The sequence below is a fragment of the Tachypleus tridentatus genome, chromosome 13 (genome assembly GCF_004210375.1).
Source record: "Tachypleus tridentatus isolate NWPU-2018 chromosome 13, ASM421037v1, whole genome shotgun sequence".
NCBI classification, from domain to species: domain Eukaryota; kingdom Metazoa; phylum Arthropoda; class Merostomata; order Xiphosura; family Limulidae; genus Tachypleus; species Tachypleus tridentatus.
In genome coordinates this window covers 266,325,149-266,332,334 of record NC_134837.1, presented here as the reverse complement: position 1 = coordinate 266,332,334, position 7,186 = coordinate 266,325,149, and positions in this window count along the sequence as shown.

Below are 7,186 nucleotides of genomic sequence, written 5' to 3'. Positions count from 1 at the left end.
AAATAGGCATTACCTTTTACATTTAATATCAGCATCTGTTTCTTTAACCCATGCTAGTGTTTACATTCAGAGCCATATATAACAGTTAACACCAAAAAATGGGCATTACCTTTTATATTTAATATCAGCATCTGTTTCTTTAACCAGTGCTAGTGTTTACATTTAGAGGTATATATAACACTTAACACCAAAACAAAGGCATTATCTTTTATATATAATATCAGCATCTGTTTCTTTAACCAGTGCTAGTGTTTACATTCAGAGCTATATATAACAGTTAACACAAAAACATAGGCAATACCTTTTATATATAACATCAGAATCTGTGTTTCTTTAAACAGTGCTAGTGTTTACATTCAGAGCTATATATAACACTTAACACCAAAACATTGAGAATACCTTTTGTATATAATATCAGCATATCTGGTTCTTTAATCCGTACTAGTGTTTACATTCAGAGCTATATATAACAGTTAACACCAAAACATAGAGAATACCTTTTATATATAATATCAGCATCTGTTTCTTTAACCAGTGCTACTGTTTACAATCAGAGCTATATATAACAGTTAACACCAAAACATAGAGAATACCATTTACATATGATATCAACATCTGTTTCTTTAACCAGTGCTAGTGTTTACATTAGAGCTATATATAACAGTTAACACCAAAACATAGACATTACCTTTTACATATAATATGAGCATCTGTTTCTTTAACCAGTGCTAGTGTTTACATTCAGAGCTATATATAACAGTTAACAGCAAAACATAGATTATTTTTTATATACAATATAAGCATCTGTTTCTTTAACCAGTGCTAGTGTTTACATTGAGAGCTATATATAACAGTTAACACCAAAACATACACATTAACTTCTTTATATAATATCAGCATCTGTGTTTTTTAACCAGTGTTAGTGTTTACATTCAGAGCTATATATAACAGTTAACACCAAAACATAGGCATTACCTTTTATATATATATTCAGGATCTGTTTCTTTAACCAGTGCTAGTGTTTCCATTCAGAGCTATATATAACAGTTAACACCAAAAAATGGGCATTACCTTTTATATATAATATCAGCATCTGTTTCTTTAACCAGTGCTAGTGTTTACATTCAGAGCTATATATAACAGTTAACACCAAAACATAAGCATTACCTTTTATATATAATATCAGCATCTGTTTCTTTAACCAGTGCTAGTGTTTACATTCAGAGCTATATATAACAGTTAACACCAAAACATAGGCATTAACTTTTTATATAATATCAGCATCTGTGTTTTTTAACCAGTGCTAGTGTTTACATTCAGAGCTATATATAACAGTTAACACCAAACCATAGGCATTACCTTTTATATATAATATGAGCATCTGTTTCTTTAACCAGTGCTAGTGTTTCCGTTCAGAGCTATATATAACACTTAACACCAAAAAATTGAGAATAACATTTATATATAATATCAGCATCTGTGTTTCTTTAACCAGTGCAAGCGTTTACATTCAGAGCTATATATAACAGTTAACACCAAAACATACGCATTAACTTCTTTATATAATATCAGCATCTGTGTTTTTTAACCAGTGTTACTGTTTACATTCAGAGCTATATATAACAGTTAACACCAAAAAATAGGCATTACCTTTTACATTTAATATCAGCATCTGTTTCTTTAACCCGTGCTAGTGTTTACATTCAGAGCTATATATAACAGTTAACACCAAAACAGAGGCATTACCTTTTATATATATTCTAAGCATCTGTGTTTCTTTAACTCTAGCTAGTGTTTACATTCACAGCTGTATATAACACTTAACACCAAAAAATTGAGAATATTTTTATATAATATCAGCATCTGTGTTTCTTTAACCAGTGCTAGTGTTTACATTCAGAGCTATATATAACACTTAACACCAAAACATTGAGAATATTTTTATATAATATCAGCATCTGCGTTTCTTTAAACCGTGCTACTGTTTATATTCAGAGCTATATATAACAGTTAACACCAAAACATATACATTACCTTTGATACAAAATCTATGCATCTGTGTTTCTTTAACCAGTGCTAGTATTTACATTCAGAGCTATATCTAACAGTTAAAACCAAAACATAGACATTACCTTTTATATATAATATCAGCATCTGTGTTTATTAAACCAGTGCTTCTGTTTATATTGAGAGCTATATATAACAGTTAACACCAAAACATACGCATTAACTTCTTTATATAATATCAGCATCTGTGTTTTTTAACCAGTGCTAGTGTTTACATTCAGAGCTATATATAACACTTACCACCAAAACATTGAGAATACCTTTTGTATATAATTTCAGCATCTCTGTTTCTTTAACCAGTGCTATTGATTACATTCAGAGCTATATATAACAGTTAACACCAAAACATAGGTAATACCATTTATATATAATATCAGCATCTGTTTCTTTAACCAGTGCTAGTGTTTACATTTAGAGGTATATATAACAGTCAAAACCAAAAAATTGAGAATACCTTTTGTATATAATATCAGCATCTGTGTTTCTTTAACGAGTGCTAGTGTTTACATTCAGAGCTATATATAACAGTGAACACAAAAACATAAGCATTACCTTTTATATATAATATGAGCATCTCTTTCTTTAACCACTACTAGTGTTTCCGTTCAGAGCTATATATAACACTTAACACCAAAACATTAAGAATAACATTTATATATAATATCAGCATCTGTGTTTCTTTAACCAGTGCAAGTGTTTACATTCAGAGCTATATATAACAGTTAACACCAAAACATACGCATTAACTTCTTTATATAATATCAGCATCTGTGTTTTTTAACCAGTGTTAGTGTTTACATTCAGAGCTATATATAACACTTAACACCAAAACATTGAGAATACCTTTTGTATATAATATCAGCATCTGCGTTTCTTTAAACCGTGCTAGTGTTTACATTCAGAGCTATATATAACAGTTAACACCAAAACATATACATTACCTTTTTTATATAAAATCAGCATCTGTGTTTCTTTAACCAGTGCTAGTATTTACATTCAGAGCTATATCTAACAGTTAAAACCAAAACATAGACATTACCTTTTATATATAATATCAGCATCTGCGTTTGTTTAAACTGTGCTAGTGTTTACATTTAGTGCTATATATAACAGTTAACACCAAAACATATACATTACATTTTATACAAAATATATGCATCTGTGTTTCTTTAACCAGTGCTAGAATTTACATTCAGAGCTATATATAACAGTTAGCACCAAAACATAGGCATTACCTATCTTAATATCATAGCATGATCTCTGTTTTTTAACCAGTGTTAGTGTTTACATTGAGAGCTATATATTACAGTTAACACCAAAACATAGGCATTACCTTTTATATATATATTCAGGATCTGTTTCTTTAACCAGTGCTAGTGTTTCCATTCAGAGCTATATATAACAGTTAACACCAAAAAATAGGCATTACCTTTTATATATAATATCAGCATCTGTTTCTTTAACCAGTGCTAGTGTTTACATTCAGAGCTATATATAACAGTTAACACCAAACCATAAGCATTACCTTTTATATATAATATGAGCATCTGTTTCTTTAACCAGTGCTAGTGTTTCGATTCAGAGCTATATATAACAGTTAACACCAAAACATAAGCATTAACTTCTTTATATAATATCAGCATCTCTGTTTTTTAACCAGTGTTACTGTTTACATTCAGAGCTATATATAACAGTTAACACCAAAACATATACATTACCTTTTATACAAAAACTATGCATCTGTGTTTCTTTAACCAGTGCTAGTATTAACATTCAGAGCTATATATAACAGTTAACACCAAAACATAGAGAATACCTTTTATATCTAATATCAGCATCTGTTTCTTTAACCAGTGCTACTGTTTACAATCAGAGCTATATATAACAGTTAACACCAAAACATAGAGAATACCATTTACATATGATATCAACATCTGTTTCTTTAACCAGTGCTAGTGTTTACATTATGAGCTATATATAACAGTTAACACCAAAACATACGCATTAACTTCTTTATATAATATCAGCATCTGTTTCTTTAACCCGTGCTAGTGTTTACATTCAGAGCTATATATAACAGTTAACACCAAAACAGAGGCATTACCTTTTATATATATTTTCAGCATCTGTGTTTCTTTAACTCTAGCTAGTGTTTACATTCACAGCTGTATATAACACTTAACACGAAAAAATTGAGAATATTTTTATATAATATCAGCATCTGTGTTTCTTTAACCAGTGCTAGTGTTTACATTCAGAGCTATATATAACACTTAACACCAAAACATTGAGAATACATTTTGTATATAATATCAGCATCTGCGTTTCTTTAAACCGTGCTAGTGTTTACATTCAGAGCTATATATAACAGTTAAAACCAAAACATATACATTACCTTTTATACAAAAACTATGCATCTGTGTTTCTTTAACCAGTGCTAGTATTTACATTCAGAGCTATATCTAACAGTTAAAACCAAAACATAGACATTACCTTTTATATATAATATCAGCATCTGTGTTTCTTTAACCAGTGTTAGTGTTTACATTTAGAGGTATATATAACACTTAACTCCAAAACAAAGGCAATACCTTTTATATATAACATCAGCATCTGTGTTTCTTTAACCATTGCTAGTGTTTACATTCAGAGCTATATATAACACTTAACACCAAAACATTGAGAATACCTTTTGTATATAATATCAGCATCTCTGTTTCTTTAACCAGTGCTATTGATTACATTCAGAGCTATATATAACAGTTAACACCAAAACATAGGTAATACCATTTATATATAATATCAGCATCTGTTTCTTTAACCAGTGCTAGTGTTTACATTCAGAGCTATATATAACAGTCAAAACCAAAAAATTGAGAATACCTTTTGTATATAATATCAGCATCTGTGTTTCTTTAACCAGTGCTAGTGTTTACATTCAGAGCTATATATAACAGTTAACACCAAAAAATAGGCATTACCTTTTATATATAATATCAGCATCTGTTTCTTTAACCCATGCTAGTGTTTACATTCAGAGCCATATATAACAGTTAACACCAAAAAATGGGCATTACCTTTTATATTTAATATCAGCATCTGTTTCTTTAACCAGTGCTAGTGTTTACATTTAGAGCTATATATAACACTTAACACCAAAACAAAGGCATTATCTTTTATATATAATATCAGCATCTGTTTCTTTAACCAGTGCTAGTGTTTACATTCAGAGCTATATATAACAGTTAACACAAAAACATAGGCAATACCTTTTATATATAACATCAGAATCTGTGTTTCTTTAACCAGTGCTAGTGTTTACATTCAGAGCTATATATAACAGTTAACACCAAAACATACACATTAACTTCTTTATATAATATCAGCATCTGTGTTTTTTAACCAGTATTAGTGTTTACATTCAGAGCTATATATAACACTTAACACCAAAAAATAGGCATTACCTTTTATATCTAATATCAGCATCTGTTTCTTTACCCAGTGCTACTGTTTGCAATCAGAGCTATATATAACAGTTAAAACCAAAACATAGGCATTAACTTTTATATCTAATATCAGCATCTGTTTCTTTACCCAGTGCTACTGTTTACAATCAGAGCTATATATAACAGTTAAAACCAAAACATAGGCATTAACTTTTATTTATAATATCAGCATATGTGTTTTAACCAGTGCTAATGTTTAGATTCAGAGCTATATATAACAGTTAACACCAAAACATAGAGAATACCATTTCATATCATATCAACATCTGTTTCTTTAACCAGTGCTAGTGTTTACATTCAGAGCTATATATAACAGTTAACACCAAAACATAGGAATTACCTTTTATATATATTTTCAGCATCTGTGTTTCTTTAACTCTAGCTAGTGTTTACATTTACAGCTGTATATAACACTTAACACCAAAAAATTGAGAATACCTTTTGTATATAATATCAGCATCTGCGTTTCTTTAAACCGTGCTAGTGTTTACATTCAGAGCTATATATAACAGTTAACACCAAAACATATACATTACATTTTATACAAAATATATGCATCTGTGTTTCTTTAACCAGTGCTAGAATTTACATTCAGAGCTATATATAACAGTTAGCACCAAAACATAGGCATTACCTATCTTAATATCATAGCATGATCTCTGTTTTTTAACCAGTGTTAGTGTTTACATTGAGAGCTATATATAACAGTTAACACCAAAACATAGGCATTACCTTTTATATATAATATCAGCATCTGTTTCTTTAACCAGTGCTAGTGTTTACATTCAGAGCTATATATAACAGTTAACACCAAAAAATAGGCATTACCTTTTATATATAATATGAGCATCTGTTTCTTTAACCAGTGCTAGTGTTTCCGTTCAGAGCTATATATAACACTTAACAACAAAAAATTGAGAATAACATTTATATATAATATCAGCATTTGTGTTTCTTTAACCAGTGCAAGCGTTTACATTCAGAGCTATATATAACAGTTAACACCAAAACATACGCATTAACTTCTTTATATAATATCAGCATCTGTGTTTTTTAACCAGTGTTAGTGTTTACATTCAGAGCTATATATAACAGTTAACACCAAAAAATAGGCATTACCTTTTACATTTAATATCAGCATCTGTTTCTTTAACCCGTGCTAGTGTTTACATTCAGAGCCATATATAACAGTTAACACCAAAACAGAGGCATTACCTTTTATATATATTTTAAGCATCTGTGTTTCTTTAACTCTAGCTAGTGTTTACATTCACAGCTGTACATAACACTTAACACCAAAAAATTGAGAATATTTTTACATAATATCAGCATCTGTGTTTCTTTAACCAGTGCTAGTGTTTACATTCAGAGCTATGTATAACAGTTAACACCAACACATAGGCATTACCTTTTATATATACTATCAACATCTCTTTCTTTAACCAGTACTAGTATTTATATTCAGAGCTGTATATAACAGTTAACACCAAAACATATACATTACCATTTATATATTATATCAGTATCTGTTTCTTTAATCAATGCTTGTGTTTACATTCAGAGCTATATATAACAGTTAGCACCAAAACATAGAGAGTACCTTTTAACACCTT